Source organism: Bemisia tabaci, chromosome 7 (genome assembly GCF_918797505.1).
Source record: "Bemisia tabaci chromosome 7, PGI_BMITA_v3".
In the NCBI taxonomy this organism is placed as follows: Eukaryota; Metazoa; Arthropoda; class Insecta; order Hemiptera; family Aleyrodidae; genus Bemisia; species Bemisia tabaci.
The window spans coordinates 36,921,120-36,939,449 of NC_092799.1; the positions used below are offsets into that span (position 1 = coordinate 36,921,120).

General features: G+C 38.7%; 1 protein-coding gene across 1 annotated transcript in view; it reads left to right on the forward strand.

Annotated features, from left to right (window-relative positions):
- The first annotated feature begins 4,949 nt into the window (after positions 1-4,949).
- The window catches only part of LOC109032098 (uncharacterized), a 146,883-nt gene continuing 133,502 nt past the window's right edge, over positions 4,950-18,330 (forward strand). The window contains exon 1 of the mRNA XM_072302865.1: positions 4,950-5,370. The gene's annotated coding sequence lies outside the window, so the exon portion shown is untranslated. The remainder of the gene's footprint in view (positions 5,371-18,330) is intronic.

The following is an 18,330-nucleotide window of genomic DNA, read 5'->3' on the forward strand; positions in this document are numbered from 1 at the left end:
GAGATATTGCATCTCCTTCAGAGAGTCAAGTATGTATCAGTACGCACATCATACAAATCCGAGTTTTCAACTCAACAAAATAAAACTTATTTCATCGAAAATTTGGCTCCGTATGCATCTATATAGTTCTAACGAACAACTTACCACTATAGGAAGATCCAAAAAATACTGGGTTCTCTTAAAATGACTAAGAATACTAGTCAGCAAAAAATTGAAGACCATAAAAGAGGCTAAAAAAGTTCTTATCATACCAGCAGATCTTGCCACATAATTGATCATTTTCGATACAAAAGTTCGTTTCGAAAAGTACTCATTGCCATCTATTCATTCTTACATGATATGATTCAACATATGTCTCTTTTATACTAATCTATGATAAAGAGGCAGTAAATATGACCTTGTAAAAAAGTTTGAAAATGTCGTTCCTCCACTGTAAACAACGCCTTCAAAACCGAAGAACGCAAATGTGTGTGTTGGGAAGTACAGAAGTTCTGGCAGAACCAAGCCAATCTGAATATCATATATATGAGGACTCTTTAGCGCTATGAAGACAAAGTAGTCTTGAGGTGTATAACTATATGATCTATGAGCATTCCCACCTCATTCCAACAACTAGTTCGGTCGTACATGATGCTTTTCAGAAGAAAATGTGAGCATCTCAAAAACTGTATTACAATTTTTCCTATAGCACACCAAGTTTTCCTTGTTGAATAAAATGGCGTGGGTCGTTTTGCAAGTATAAGTAAGAAAGACCGATCGTCGAGTGGAGGCGTTGAAAAGTCATGAAAGCAAGGAATAATTTTTGTTGCTCGATGTTCAATGTGTGACATTGTGATCAACTCAGCACGAACATTTAATCAATGAACGAGTGAATCAATTTAAAAAAAGGAAATGGTAGTACTTGATCGTTGTATAATGACTGTATACGACCAAAAATTATAGAGAAAAACCCGGTCAAGTACACCTTGTCTAGATCATTGAGTACTTTACTCGAGGTAACTTATTTTTTTAGTATGCTGTATAATAACGCACTATTGTCGTAATGTGCAGCATATAAAGACGCTCGTGAAATGTAAAAAGGGATGAACTTCTTCACGAATGTCGATACAAAATCAGAGTCAGTAGTAATGTTACTTCTATAGATCTGCCGTACTTAGTAAAAACACCGTATAATCATTCAAATGTTGCCAAATTTCTTCTTTGAAAATATGGACTCTTCGAGAAAGTAAAGAATAATCTTCCTTGAAATTTGCAGAATTTTCAGATCGAATTGCGAACAAAATTCTCTGAAAAATTAGAGGAGAAATATTCACAAATTTTCCTGAACATTATAGATTTGTCGAAGTAAATTTGGCAACCACCGATGGCTCATACGGCGTTCTTACTTAGCATGGCAGAGATTTTGTTAGGACGCCTAATAAATCACGCAGCGGATGTCAACAACGCCTCAATAAAAGTTGTGTATAGATGAAGTGCTGTTGTACAGGCAAAATTGCAGCCACTTGATTTGAAGGCGCATCATGACCACCTGCAGACTATCACCACGAATCTATGATCTATGACGGTTTAGTTGGTCCTAAAACATTGAAGTACATTAGAGTAATGAGAACAGCAATTATCAAGAGAGAACAGTAAACATATTGAACATTTGTTAATTTACATTATGTGAGAAATAAAGCTGGTTTTGTGTTAATAAATGAAAATTCCACCAGCCGAAAAAACAAATAACATAATAATTGCGAAACAAGATAGAAGTTTTAAAATAATACTTAATTGAATTTTGTATTCAAATGATTCAGTATAAGAAGTCGCGGCTCAAAAGCTGCATTTCTATGATAACGGTAACGCGACAGCTGTGTCATATGGAGACGAATTTTAAAAGGTTCAGAAAAAGTCATCACCGGTGGCGAAAAGGTCGGATGAAAAGAAGTCAATACCTGGACTTTCAGACATACATATAATAATAAAATATTTATAAACTTCCTAGCGAAGAAAATGTTGGGTATGCTATTTATTTCATCTGCTAATTTATATTTTACGTTAAAGGGGGTATTATTAGTGAGTAAAAAAGAAAATGCTGAGAATCTCTTCGGCCATGTTTTGTTGAGTTGATGAGCCATTCAATCGCTTGAGCGCTTTAGAAGAACTCCAATGGCTAAACGGAAACAAGAAGCACCTGCCTATCGGCGCTTAAAACCTATCCTTAAAAAAATGCACTTGTGAATGAATATTATAATGAATAAGAAAAAGTTTGTAAGACTGGACGATTTCCTTTTGTTAAAGAAGAGTCCTGTTTTGATGTAAAAATTAAAGCCAAAGGTAAAAATCATCCAAGAGACGTCATTTCATAAACTTAATTTTTTTCATCACTACTTTTCTGTGAGTTTTGGCCCTAAAGCATTATTTATAAAACGCATACGTACAATGTATTTGGAATCAAAAATATTTGTGATTTTGTGTATATTGAGTGAAATCGTATCGTGAAAAAAAGGTATTGTAAATTAGTAACTAGAGTTGGTATGCAGTGTCGAAAGATCGATCTGAGGTGTAAACGAAACGTTCTTAGTCTTTCACGCTGAGCGTTTTTAAATACTCTGCGGAACACCGCCTCAAAATTTCAAACCATACATTGCATTATGCGCACTCGTAAAGAACGTTTGAAATAAATCATTTCTAAAGCTTGCAAAAACGCCGGCAATTAATTAGGAGCCACATCGTACGATCAAAATGAAACAACTATTCTCGACATCTGGGAAACCTAATTTCATACTTAATTCCAAACAGTATCAAATCAAGACACTTGCGAAGAAAATACTGTTGAGATGTGAAAAATGACAACAAAAGAAGGCTCTCGAACTCACGCGGCGTTTTGATACCACTATTCGTGCTTTATGGATGTGCTTGAGGTATCATCGAAATTGAAGGCGAAATGAGATATTTGGTCTTGACTGGGCCTTCGCGCCGCGCTTAGAGATGACTTTTTTCCAACAAAACGTGACGACTATCACCGACATTTGAGTAAACTTTATCATAATTTTTCTCAGTTTGACAGCACTATCGAGCCAATATACTCGCGTAAAAAATACCGATGAGATGTGAAAAATCAAGAGGTGACACCAGAACGACGCTCTCGAACTCACACGGCTCTTTGATACCACTATTCGTGTTTTATGGATGTGCTTGAAGTATCATCAAAATTGAAGGCGAATTGAGGCATCTGGTCTTGACACCGTGACTTTTAAGACAATTTTAAATATCAACCGTGTGAATTAGCGAAATTAAAATTCAAGGATATTCTCGCGCGTAGTTCTCCAACTAGTTTCATTTTGAACGTGAAATTCACCTAACAGACATAGTACAAATGTTTTCGGAGCAGCCCTAAACAACGGTAACAGGAAAGAAAACAAGGTGGAAAAACGGGAAACAAGGCTAAAATACAACACAATAAACCCTAAACGTTTCGACTCATAACTGAGTCATTTTCAATCGGAAAATAATTTTTTCTTCTTTTCTTTGGAAAGAATTGTATTTAAATATGGCGTACTACAAGTATTTCCTTATATCTATCTACATGGTTTAAAACTAAAACTAAACGAATCGCATTAAATTTACAGGGTAACGTTACATAAGACTATGATTATTTAAAAAACAGGAAGGCATTGTAAAATTCTCTGCTTTCTTTTTTAGAGGTATTAAAACATAAAGGTTTTTAGTTCGACTGTTCCAGATTCTTCCCTTCACACTTCATTTACACTTTCATTCATACCTTAGACTGCTTACAAAGTAAATCTTGATGGGACACTGGAGAAAAAAAAACACATTGGATCTAGAGTCTAGACTCTTGAAAACATTGACAAGAAAAAGGACTCTTGATTCAATCAGATTTAAGCTTAAATCAAAAGGAAATCCGCTCAAATTAAGAGGCTTCGTTCTTGATTTAAACTTAACTCTGATTGAATCAAAAGTATTTTTTCTTGTCGATGTTTTTAAGAGTCTGGACAGATTCAATGTGTTTTTTTCCAGTGGAGTTCAAGGTCTCCCGCCTTTTTAGCCTAGAAAATAAAGTAAAAAATAAAAAATATGGAAGAAAAAAACCCCAGACCCACATGTTGGTGGCCGAGATCCCCCTTCAGAATTTCAGACGAGAAATTTCGGAGAATTTTAGACCCTCTTCTTACCCTATCTAGTAATCCATTGCTCGATTACGGAATAGAAGCCTTCGCGCAAAAACCCATTGATGCGCTTCAGCGGTGTCTAGCTTCCGTCTCGCATGACACCCCCAACACCAGCTCCCATCCTCGGTCCTAACTACGTCTCCCCCGACGCAATAGACCCCTACGCCTACGCCTCGCGTCCGTATCCGTAAAGCGCAGTCAGTACTCTACTCCTGTTCCCGATAGCTCCATCCCTCCTCCGAATCACGGGAGCCCTCCCGCAGCCTCCCCTCGCGCGTCGAGTTTTTTCACCTAATTTGTTCTCGGTTTCGTTCGGAAACGAAAGTCAAGAGAGATCTTTCTCATAATGATTTGTATTCGGTCGTTTCGTTATGTCGCGGAAAATCTGTGTTTTTAGAAGTATCGGAGTGTTTTGAAAAGACGGGTTAATGTGATTCTGCGTCACTTGCAGAGACGTTATTATAAGTGTTTCTCGATCCGCGTTTTGATTGCGTTTGAATGAGGGAGACGCCTCTCGAGTTCGTATTCTTCCGTCGTTTTGGATTAATTTGCAATTTTTTTGAATTTCGCCGTCAGTTTTTAGGATCGGATTCCTATACTGTTTGAAGAGTAAAGAAATTCTTATCTTATCTCTTATCTTAATCCCTTCTTATATTTTGGCCTGGTTTTCCGTACCGGAAAAATTGTTTCTAATTTTTATAAGTTCGTTTTTTTTAAAAAAACTCTCATTATACTGCAATCTGTTGTTTTTATCAAAGGAAAGATAAAACAGATATAAAACGTGTGAAAAAGCGTGTTTTATACAGTGAAATAAGCGCCTGTTTTTTAATATCCCCTTACATAAATATATCTTCCTATTTGAAGGCTGTCTTTAGTCTTTACTCTCTCGGACTTTTATGCGGGTTGTACAATAGTCCTTAGCATCAGTATTTGCGCGAAACGCAGGTGTTACCTGTGTACTACAAGGGCTCCTCGTTTGTTAATAGATGTTTTACTCTTTAATCGTTCCCTTGTGATTGTAATTTTTTGAATCAGTGTTTATTTGATACTTTTACGGCGCAATGGCAAATTACGTGTCGTTTTTCACGATCGAAAAAAGTTCGAAATAGTTCAGAACTTTCAAATTCAGTGTTACTGGAGAAAAGTGCGTAGCAACATACCGAACGAGCACGAAGGCTGGAAACACCAATGAGAGGTATGTTTAAAAATTTCAATTTTCTTTGATCACCAGTTTAAAATTTCATCAAAGCAATACTCTCATCATGCTAAGGAAAAACGCCGTATGAGCGTTCGGCATTGCCAAACTTCCTCGGATAAGATACGAATTTTTATGGAATCTTCCGAATATATTTTTCTTCCAATTTTTCAGAGCATTTCATTCGAAATTTGATCTAGTGTATGTAGTAATTTTAAGGCAAAATACTCATGACTTTCCTCAAGAATTATTGTTTTGATGGATAATATTGGGCGACCTTTGAAGGCTCATACGACCGGTGGCGTGGCGTGAATGATCGATCATCGATATTTCTCCATTTGAAGCTATGGTAAAGAATCGATGATCAAGGTGTTCGTTGCGAACACCCTGTTTATCGATCCTTTTCCGTAGGTTTGAATGACAGATCAATCAATATATCGCAAAGCACGCCACGCCACTGCATACGACGTTTTTCCTTAGCATGCCAGAGAAGGCCCCGTGTAATATTTCAACTTGGTTTTCTTTTTTGGAAAGCACGAGCGTATCGCTTAACATGCACTGGAAAAAAAACCACATTGGATCTAGAGTCCAGACTCTGGAAAACATTGACAAGAAAAAATACTCTCGATTCAATCAGATTTTTGCTTAAATCAAAAGGAAATTCGCTCAAATTAAGAGGCTTGGTTCTTGATTTAAGCAAAAATCCGATTGAATCAAGAGTATTTTTTCTTGTCGATGTTTTTAAGAGTTTGGACTCTAGATCCAATGTGTTTCTTTTCCAGTGCACCCCTCGTGTACCGGCAAATTGTTTATGGTGCAGAAGTGCGAATAGACATAGACACTGGATACTGTTCCATTATTACGATTGGATTTCGCTGAATGGATTCCGAAACGACTCCCGCGGTGAATCGCGGTGAAAACAAGTTCCCGGGGAACCACGCTCATAATTGGAGAATAATCTGGAATCTAAAGAACCACCTGAACTGATTAAAGCAGCGCAGCTAATCAGCCAGGTCCTATCTAAACACGCGGGTGAGTGAAGGAGTACGAGAGAAATGAGGAGGGATAATTCTGAGCAGGGTCGTCAAATTTCTGACCCCTCCTGAACTAACCCCGTCTAAAAGGTCCTTTTCATAGTTGCTTCTTTACTGGCCACTTCTCTCAAGGAGATTCCATATGCTTTTTCTTGTGATTAAGTGAAGGGTAAGGAGGCATCTTACATAATTTGTCATGAAGATGATAATTTTCACGAATCTCCAAAGAAAGCATCAACTTGACTTGAAAATAGATCCTTGCATAAAACTAAAATGATTTCCCATTACAAGAAATGCAAAATCAGGAAGAAAAAGTTCTGTAATTTTGGCAAACTCCAAGGCGGTCGTGATCTCACCTTTACCTTTATAAAGCCTTCGATATTTTCCCTTTTGTATTTTGTGATTTTAACAGAGGTGAATAGTTGTAATCCTTTGCTAGGACCTGTTTTTAAACTAAGATTTTTGAATTCCGTTCGGCGTGTCATTTTTAAGATGCTACACTGGAGGAAAACTCTCTTGGATCTAGAATCCACACTCACAAAACATTTGACAAGGAAGAATACTCTTGATTCAATCGGATTCTTGCTTGAATCAAGAGCCAAACCTCTTAACTTACGCGGATTTCTTTTTGATTCGAGAAAAAATCCGATTGAGTCAAGATTATTTTTTCTTGTGAATGTTTTAAATAGTCTGGGCTCTAGATCCAAGAGGGATTTCTCCCAGTGCATATTGAAGACTTCCTTAAGTCTCCCTCAATCACAGGAGCTTTCCCAAAGAAATAAACTACTTAAGGAAGTATTGTTTTCAAGATAACTTCTGTTTTCTCATACACTCATCCTCTTCATCCCTCACTCATTTTCATTAATGGTTAGCTATTACTAAGATATTTATGTTATATACTCTTAAATTAATAGTGCAAAATATGTATTACATAGATGTGCTCAATAAATAATTAAAAAACAAAACAAAAAATCTTAAGGAACGAATACTACTTGGTAATACGGTCCTGTATTGTTGATTTTCAAGGACGGTTCGGCAACCGTATTTCCGAGAGGCACGACACTTGTGTACTCGGCCACTTCCTGTCTCTCGTCTCCGGAGGGGTGGATAATATTTCACATTTCACATTTCACCCTGTGTGTTGAGTTGAGTGCTTGCACACGAGATTTCGTGAGTGTGAGCCGAGGATTCCCACGGATCCTTCAACCGGGTCGAAGCTCGAAAATGTGGGTGTGGGTGGAGGGTGGAGAAGGAACCTCCCTGCCTGCCTACGAGTGCTCGCGGTAACGGAAGTAGTCAGACTGCTCTTCCTTGTGTTTCCTTCCTTTGCGTCATTGCAACGGTCACCAGGACATTTCGGAATGTCTTTACACGCCTCTTCAGAATATGGGATGATATCCCTCTTAAGTAATCAGCTAGCAAAGCCTTTTAAAATGGGTAATCGATGCCATGGGCGAAACTAGAGGGAAGCCACGGGGGCCTGCCTCTCCAGTCTCCAGATCAGTAGCGTGGCGTGCTTTACGATGTATCGATTGTTCTACCATTTAAACCTATGGTAAAGAATCGATTATTAAGGTGTTCGCTGCGCACACCCTGATTATCGATCCTTTCTCATAGGTTTACATGACATAACAATCGACGTATCGCACAACACGCCACGCCACTGCTCCAGACATCTGTTTATACACTGATAAAATATTTGTGTTCTTGTGATACGTTTGGTTCACAATGGAAGTGAAACTTCGTTACTTGATGGTAGTCGATGAGATTCGATTATTCAAACACGATTCTGCGGCGATTTTCGTTAAAGCTCCTCTAAGTTACTCTACGATGCCAAGGAAAAACGCCGTATGAGCCTTCAGGGGTTGCCAAAATTCCCTTGATAAAGTACGAATTTCTTGGTAAATTTATGAATATTCCTCTTCCGATATTATTTCAAATTTTTTTCGTAATTTCGCCCAAAGATCCTGAAAATGCCAAGGGAAAATATGAATAGGTAACTTTCTTCTAGAATAAACCTTTTACAGGAGGAAGTTTGACAACATTCGAATGTTCATACGGCGTATTTCCTGAGAACGGCAGTGCTGATGTCAACATCTCAATGCTCAGTCTTCGGCCTCACGGTCGTTTTTCTTGTAGACTGCCATATACTTTAAAATTAAAATATATGACTTGTATCTAACACAATTTGGAAAATCGGAGTCGTGTATTTGTTTAATTTTGTGTATGCGGTACAACACCTAACTCTCCAGAGAAATTCTCAAAAACCTAAGGATTGCTTGTAGAGGCGTAGGAACTGGTTCGAATGGGGGTAGTAAGCGATAATAAATGTATCATTTAAAAACAGGTACGTGGCCTTTATCCCGCGCTGTCATTGTTGACGTATCAAACAAAGGCTCTGGACATGTTTTGTAAACAGAGAAAAGTCTTCCCTAGTTTGCCTTTCTTCTTTGAAACAAAAACCTATGCAGGCCTCCACCGCCGTGCATACCTGTTGGATTTGGGCGCAGTGTTGCAATTTTTACGAAGATTATCAGAAATTGATCCAATAATATTAGTTACTCTTATACATTTGCTGCATTATAAGAGCGTAGCCGTTTATTATATTATGCATGATGGTGGCTGTCTACAAACAGCATCAGGGACTTAAAAAGAGGGGGGGGGGGCGTCTAGGACTGACTAGCAAGCCCCTCCGAAGGAGGCTGGGAGGCGGATAGAGGACCTGACATGAGGGAGGTAGAGCTAAAAAAATCGAGAAAACTATGCTGACGTTATTTATGGACCACTCGATGTAAAAGCGGAAGTCCAGAATTCGGAGTATAGAACAGGCATGTAGTTGGTTTTCGGTACTTTTTGGGGGAGGGGACATCCATGTTTTCTCATCTCTAGCCTTTATTTTCCAAAAAAAAAAAATAAAAAAAAAAAAAAAAAAAAAAAATTAAATTTTAATTTATTGATTTTACTACCTAAATTAGCAAGCAGAATTTTTCGGATTAGAGACGGATTCAACCATACAAGCACCTACCATCTACCTTGTTGACGCACTCTGTGAGGATTGTTATCCCCTTAAATGTTGCATGGGGAATTTGGGTTTTGAAAGTTTCCCTTTATCTTTTGAATCCATAAACTTAACTTATCAAAACACGATTTACTGACAAGTGAAACTAAAACGCGTGGGTTTAGAATGAGGTTCACTCTACGAAGATTTCCTTTTTAATCCTTAGGAAATGTGTAAAATTAACGGAAATTTGGCACATTTTGTTTTCCCGCCACTTGCCATAAATAAAAATTTCAAAGGTTTAGTGTGACCCGTGAACAGGTAGTAGCGACTTGATGAGGAAAATGCATTGGGTCACGGGTTGCACCTATTGTTGTAGTCTTTCATACTTCCGCTGCCAGTAAGAAGGACATAACTGCAAAGGAAACGATACGTGGATTCAATTCGATTCGCCTCTCACGCGGCAGCATTCAGCGGGTTTGACTCATCTACTCTGCCGTGCTAAGGAAGAACGCCGTATGAACATTCGAGAGTTGTCAAATTTCTTCTAAAGAAATGTTTATTTTTGAAGAAAGTTATGGATGTTTTTCCTTGAAATTTTCAGAATATGTAGGCCGTATTCTGAACAAAATTATCCGAGAAATTGGAGGAAAAATATTCACAAATTTTCCTGAAAATTAGTGATTTGTCGTAGGAAGTTTGGCAACGCCTGAAGGCTCACACGGCGTTCTTCCTTAGCACGGCAGTTCCTGTCAGCTATACTTTCTTCCATTAACCCCCATCCATATCCATCCTCACATGATGAAACCAGAGCGATAACAAAACATTTTCCGTCATTGGAGGTGAAAAGATTGTTTATATTCCATTACAGATACAGTTGTGTTTCGATAATTACTGTCACTTTTCTCATTCGCTCGCAGTCAGCAGCAGAGGGGTGGGCGAAAAGAGTTGCGGGGGTGGGAGGAGTAAGGCCCGCAAGTGAAAGGAATTAAATGAACTGTCTGAATGAACTCCCCTTCCTGGAAAAAGTGATGGGATAAAATCGGGTGGGTACAGGTTCACTGCAAAATGTAAGTGACTTTTTTCAACAGCGTAGAACAGTGCTGCGTGCAAGGAAATTATAAAGCAATAAAACAATTTCAAGAAAATAGAATTAGAGTCACAACATTGAGTGCAAATAAGTGTCGGTGCAACACTAAGGGAAAGTTTTCGACTCACCGGGCTGACTGACTAAATGAGTTCTGTTGACGAGTCTACAAAGGACTTCAAACTCTCTTGTTGTAGCGTAACCTCAGAAAAATATTGAATGAGTTTTCCTAGACTGAGCCCTCTTCTTTTATAGATAAGTCTTGAATGAAACTCATCAGAATCCATTTTTTAATTCTACCTCTAATTCTCAAATTTTCTGAATTTAATTTCCCTGTAGGCTAGTGTGAGCCCATGCACCGTCCAATTATGTACCTTATCCGGGTCATATTTTTAGTGTTTTCTTTTCAACTGTTTCTATTAATATTTTCGTTGTTCGAGTTATAATGAAAATAGTGATAAAGAAAATGATTTGCGTCGACAAGTTACGATAATATCCGTAAGAAAATTTACATAGTTTAACTACAATCTTTATCGAGCAGCGAAGACTTCATGTTTCTAACCTTGCGTTTAAGTCTCCCAGAATGTAAATTTGAACGCATTAACGTGCGTGTGCCCCATGGTCTATTATCGAGAATGTATCGCAACCTAATCGATTTACCTTCACCACCAGAACCTCATTCTGCGATATCGTTTGTGTTCCTAACCTTGCGTTTAAGTCTCTGGGAATGTCAGTTCGCACGCATTAGGGGTGTGTGCCCTAGAGTCTATGATTGAAAATGTATTGCAAATTAATCGATTAACCAATAGAGCCCTATTTTACGTAATCGTTTATGTTCCTAACCTTACATTGAAGTCCCTCGGATAATTTTAATTTATTCGCATTAAAAAGGGCGTGTTATAAAGAGTCAATTTTTGAAAGTATATAAATCGCAACTCAATAGATTTACCCCCACCAGTAGATACATGTCACTTATCGATTATATAAGCCGTGCTTCCAAAAGTGCCCCCAGTTGGAGCTACACCCCCCCCCCCAAGTACGGAAAGTAAATCGTTTTTCCTGAATTTCGGCAACGGTTGTGAACCAAATCTCATAAAAATTTGTACTATCCTGTACTTTTATGCCTTGAATTCATAAATAATCTAAAAAAATCGAAATCTCAATTTAAAGAGGGGCTTTGAGGGTGTTTCGGCTCCTGCAGTCTAGCCGTTTAACCCTAGATCACCCTGTATACATGCTATTTGTACCATGAATGTCAACTGAAACTGTTAGATCTCAATTGCAAAGTCTCTTTTCACTTTATCGATCACAACATACTGAAATTGTGTCATCTTATTGATCGAAAAGCATATAGTCCAGTCAATCTAGCTTTTTACCTCGGACAAATTAGCACAAACTTTTCCTTTGGTATATAGGGTCTCTAGGTACCCAATAAGACAGAAAAAAAAGTTTACCAAAAAATTCCACCGGGGAAGTGGTCAAATCGCAGTTTTTCAAAATGGCGGCTTACGGCAATTTTCAAAGAGGACGTACATACGGATTTCCCTTTATAACTCAAAAATAATGCGTCAAACCAAAAAAATTTGGCATTAGTTTGAAAGATCATAAAATTTTGATTAAGAATCATATACAAAACTTAGGCTTTTCTTATTTTTTTCTTTCCGAATTTTAATATTTAAAAACAACAACCGGCAAAATCTGCTGAAAATTCACGATTTCTCGCGTTCTTGACCAATTTTAGGTCAAAATAATTAATTTAAGGTTAAAAACAACGGCACCACTGAAAAGTACGCTAAATTTTACATAAGTATACCCATTCATTTTACCTTTTCATCTTATATGACCTCATTGTGAGACGAATCATTCAAAAGCATGAAGTCAATATTCAACTACAAATTCAGCTGTTTTTTTCCGTTTCCAGCGCTTTTGATCAATTATTTTTCGACAAAAGTATAACTTATATATACTTTTTAGAAAGGTAATGAAATTTGCAAGACAAATAACACCCTGGTTTTCATTTAAATTTTACAACATGTACCTGAAAAGCGTATTTAAGGGAATTACGCTAAAAACTGATTTCTCTAGAAATTTCAGAATTTCAACGATTTTCGGCTTTTTGACAGCTGGAAACTGAGGATCTGATTCAACGACGGTAATCATCGTTTAGAGCATAAAATTTCCAACAAATTGCATACCTGAAATTACTGGTTTGAATTTTTTAAAGAGGGTTAGATATGGCGTTAAAGTTGTCTATTGGAAAATCCGGCTGCTCGGTTACGAACCACTTTCTTAACATATACTCAAAATTTTTAAGTTTAGTAATTTTTGTTTGAAGTAAATTTTATGGTACCAATGTAATAGCACATGGAAGTTAAAAAAATGTCCATGAATAAATTTTTTAAGGTATTTAAGTGTACTTAGAAGCCAATTTTTGAGACGGTGAAAATTTACAAATTATTGAATAATAAGGCTTTTTCTCAGGTTTTTGTGGTTTTTCATGGCTGCAAACAATTTTTTTCATCAAACCATGGTAATCATCAAAAAGCTGATAAAATTTTATGTAAGAAATGTACCTTTATTTGAATTTTGGCGTCTCTCGTGAAAATGCGGAGGCAATGTTGAAAAAAATTGCAATTTGCCCGAAAAAAATTTTCCCGCGAATTTTCTTATTTTTTACGTGTTAAAAGGAGTTTAAGAAAAAAAACAAGGTAAGAAATGAAAAGTTCATAAAATTTTCTATAACATAGGGCTAGTGAAGTTTGCCGTAAAGTCTTTTTGAGGGGTCCTAGCACTGAATTTTGGTTTAAAAAAAGTTAAAAAAAAATTGATGAAATTTAATTTTTTTGTTATTTTTGAGATTTTATCGCTTTAAAATGAGCTTTAAAGTTAAAATGAATGATGTAACTGAAAAGTACGTTAAATTTCGGTCTAGAAAAGTGTGTTCAACATCCTTTCAAGTAATTATATTTGCCGGTAGGATAATTTCTTCTGGGATCAAAACTGACGCTTTTCTGAAAAAAGTCCATTTTTAGCTCCATTTTTCTAATTTTTAAGCATTTTAGAAGGGTCTGATCAAAAAACCACTGTAACCACGTGAAAGTACATAAAATTTACAATAAGATTAGGTACCTCGTTTCAAAAATTTCGATATTTTTTGTGTTTGACACGGCTTTATTTAAAATTGTCAAAAATGGCAATATTTACAGAAAGTTGATTTTCTATGCTAAGCACCATCCCTTTATAGCGTTCAAAAAGCACAAATTATGCATTGCATTATGGACCATTGCAAGGATAAACTATTAAAGTTAAATGAGCCAATGGGAGCTCATTTCGTGCTTGACGGTGGGTCATTACTCCATAGAGTCCCTTGGCCAAAAGGTGACACATACATTGCAATCGCTAAATCTTATGCACACTTTGTTACCAAGAAATATGGCAAAGCATCAGTCATTTTTGATGGGTACAATGAAGAAAAACCATCGACTAAAGATATGGTCCATTTGAGACGAAGCTCGCGCTCAAAATGTTCGCCAACCGTTAATTTTTCTCCAAATACAATATTTACAATATTGCCCCGTATGGGGGACTGATGTCACAGGTTTAGCAATCCTGCGGACCCCAGCTGGTAACCCCTGCCTCATGGGGTAGTGGAGATGGTCACCGGCTTCAAGGCGTATGAACCACCCATTGGAAGGGCAGACAGGGCTCTCAGCTGTAGTGGAAGCAACCTGTCTAGGAGAGGAAACTCCGAAATCAAACCCCGGTCCTCCAGGTTGGGGGTTGAGTCATCGGGCTAACTCCCCGATACTCGGAAAAAGGAATACTGTTAAAAGACCCAATAACAATTGCCTCGGTACAAATGGAAATAAACGGATTTATCGGAAAAAATTACGTAAACGGATGATGGTTTTTGGAACATGGAACGTACAAGGAATTTCTACGAAAATGACGGAAGTGGTATCGGAGATAGGGAGTCGCGGATTTGATGTCACGGTATTAACAGAAACGAAGAAGAAAGGACAAGGCTCTGTAAGTGTAAAGGAATACGATTTGTTTTATAGTGGCGTGGAAAAAGATCAGCGAGCTCAACAGGGTGTTGCAATTCTTATTCGCAAGAGCCTACGGAAGTGCATCACTACATGGGAAGCTGTTAACCCCCGAATGATAAAGATGAATATGACAGTGTTTGGCCATAAAATCACCATTTTGGGAGTGTATGGAGTCAACGATGATTCCACTGTCGCAGTGAAGGACCAATTTTTCGAAGAATTGAACGAGGAAATTGGTAAGATTGGATCCAGGAGGGAAATCATTGTGTTGGGAGATCTCAATGGTAGAATAGGACGTCAAATTAAAAGTAAGATCGTCGGCCCTTTCGGAGAGGCGGCACTAAATGATAACGGAGCCCGTATCATTGACGTATGTGAGCAAAGGGACATGAAGGTGCTCAATGGGTTCTACCAACACAAGGATATCCATAAATTTACTTGGGTTCAGTCTACTCGCGGATTGAAATCAATCATTGATTATGTGGTTGTCAGACAAGACACGGGAATGAAGATTCAGCAAGTTAGAGTGTGGAGAGGTCTTTCCTGCGGCAGTGATCATTATTTCCTCGGGGCGAAAATAGCTTTCCCAGTGAAAGGGAGCCAGGAGACCAGGCAAGCACAGGAAGAAGTTCACCAACAAAAAGATCGTGTCAAGCTTGTAAACTATAACATTGACAGCTTGCAGCATCCAAGTGTAAGGGCTTTATATGGAAAGCGCTTGGATGAGAAGTTGGGCGAATCAAGGGACGGTGATACCGAACAGCAGTATCAGTTCCTGAAGGATTGCATTCACTCGGCAGCAATGGAAGCTCTTGGTGTCGCTGATGATAGGAAAGTTAGCGAAAAACCTTACTGGTGGGACGAAGAAATTGAGAAGGAGATTCAGGAGAAACGGAAAAAATATCATCAGTTCCTTTCCTCTAAAAAAACAGAAGACAAAGAGGCGTATAAAAAAGCTCAGACGCAGGTACGAAGGCTCATAACCAAGAAAAAGAACGAATCTTGGGAGAGGAGCTGTAACAAAATAGACACGTACATAGGAGGAAGGAAAAGCACTGAGAGCTGGAAGTTGCTGAAAGGGCTGCGAAGGGACATGAAGCGTGACTTAATATCTCCGATATCCATTGATAAACTGGAGGGGTATTTTAAAAATTTACTGACAGAAAGGCGACCTGAATTTCAAGATGGAGGCGTAAGCTTGGAGTATACTAACGATAATCATAACTTGGAGATCCATATGGAGGACGTGGTAAAGGCCGTACGAGAGCTGAAGAACGATAAAGCTCCAGGTCCGGGAAATATCCCTGCTGAGTTGATCAAGTGTGGAACCTGCAAGCTGTTTCAACGGTTGAGATACCTGATGCAAGATTGCTTGGACGGTGGAAAGGTACCGACAGAATGGAAAGAGTCTTGGGTGTCACCTATATACAAGAAGAAGGGTAGAAAAGATGAGTGTGATAACTATAGAGGACTGTCGGTTGCAGGTACCCTGAGCAAAGTGTATGGAAAAATCTTGAAAGCAAAAATTGAAGAGGAGTGGAAAGAACATGAAGCGGAAGAGCAAGCAGGTTTCAGAGCCGGTCGGTCAACGATTGATCACTTATTTACCATCATCCACGTCATAGAGAAAAAGAAGGGAGTTGGCCAGGAATTACATCTAGTGTTTGTGGATCTCCAGAAAGCTTACGATAGTGTGCCATTGATGAAACTTTGGGAAGCCTTGAACAAAAGGGGTTTTAGTGGGGGACTAATTAGTGCTATTAAGGAATTTTATGGTGGGGCTTTCTCTAGGGTTAAATCGCATGGGGAGTTATCGTTGGGGTTTTTAATTACTAAAGGACTGAAACAAGGGTGTTGTTTGTCGCCAACCTTATTTAAAGTGTACCTGGAAGAAGTTTTAAAGGAATGGAAAAGATGCTGTTCGGGAATGGGCGTCCCGCTACGTGAAGATGGCACCCTTTATACTCTGTGCTTTGCTGATGATCAGGTGGTAATAGCTCAGGACGAAGAAGATGCGAATTACATGACGCGGAAGCTAGTGGAAGTATACCGAAAGTGGGGAATGGAAGTAAATGTGGTTAAGACGGAGAAGTTGGTTATCGGTGGTGATCAGCAAAGCATTGAACTGGAGGATGGCCGGAAGATCCTGGACTGTGAAGAGTATAAATATCTCGGAGTTTGGTTAACTAAGGACGGAAATTTGGATCGGGCCATTAAAGATCGGAATGTGCAAGGCAGGAAAGCTATCGCGATGCTAAATGGGGTTCTCTGGGACCAGAGTATCTCCAAGGAGACCAAAAGGAAAATTTACAACGTCATCGTGAAGAGTATCGTAACTTACGGGAGTGAGGTCTGGCAACTTAAGAAAAGAACTGAAGACATGCTTAGGGCAACCGAGATGGACTTTTGGCGAAGGTCTGCTGGGATATCGAGAAGAGAGCGTATCCGCAATGAAAGGGTACGCGAGATAATGGGTGTGGAAAAGGACATCGTGCACGATATCAGGTCCAAGCAGTTGGTCTGGTATGGACATGTGCGAAGGATGGCAGATGATCGGTTGCCCAAGCAGGTCTTCGATTGGGTTCCTCCCGGAAGGCGACGGCGTGGACGTCCTGTGAAAGGTTGGCGACAAGGGGTGGAGGAGGAGATCAGAAGGTGCCAATTGCCTGATGATCTCTGGGAGGATAGGGGGCAATGGCGATTGGGCGTCGCAGAGCGCGAGGCGGCGCTATAATCGCGACTTTATGTATGTATGTACTTCAATTGAAGCAATGCAAAGTGATATACGCTTCGGAAGATGCAGACACCACTATTGTGCACGAGGGCATCGAGTCGTCAAAGACTAAGGACACTATAATCATCGGCGAAGACTCCGATTTGTTGGTTCTACTTCTAAGTAGACAAGTTTTTACCCATTACACGTTATTATTCAGGAGTGATGTGCTAAAAAAAGCATCTTACGATATCCATAATATTCAAAGAGTCTTGGGCCCCAACTTATGCAATGATCTTCTTTTTCTTCATTCTTTTACGGGATGTGACACAACTTCGCATATACACGGTATTGGAAAATCTACTGCGTTCAAAATGCTGCTTAATAACAAAGAATTTCGTAAAGAAGCTTACATTTTCTGTTCACCCAATAGATCACAAGAGGAAATAGCAGTGGCAGGCCAAAAAGCTGTTCTTTTGCTATATGGAGGAAAAAGAGGAGAAACTTTGGAACAACTTCGAATGCGCATATTTCAAGAAAAAGTTGTAACATCTAAGACCTTTGTTAAGCCGGAGCAATTACCGCCAACATCGTCTGCGGTGAAATATCACGCACTGCGATGTTACCATCAGATTCAAACGTGGCTGCATGCTGACCCCATGGATCCCTTAGCTTGGGGCTGGATCCGAAGAAATAATTTTTTTTTCCCCAAGTTTATGGATCTGCCGCTTGCAACTCCATCTTTAATGACCATTATCCGCTGCAAGTGCGCAAAAGGATGCGATACATTAAGGTGCAGCTGCAAGAAAATGGGCTTGTTATGCTCAAATCTTTGCGAAAATTGTCGGGAGGTAGGATGCTAAAATACCGAGGAAGAAGCTTCCTTTAGCGGCGATGAGTCGGATATTGAATAAAAGTATTTTAGAGACAAAAATATTAAAAATCATTTTATACAAAAAGTTAAAGGGAATAAATTAATCAAGTAAAGAAATTAGGAAATGTAAGTAAATAATAAGAAAAGTAATAAAAACATGAACCTTCAATTACCCTCGGAATCTTGTCAGCCGAATACACGACAA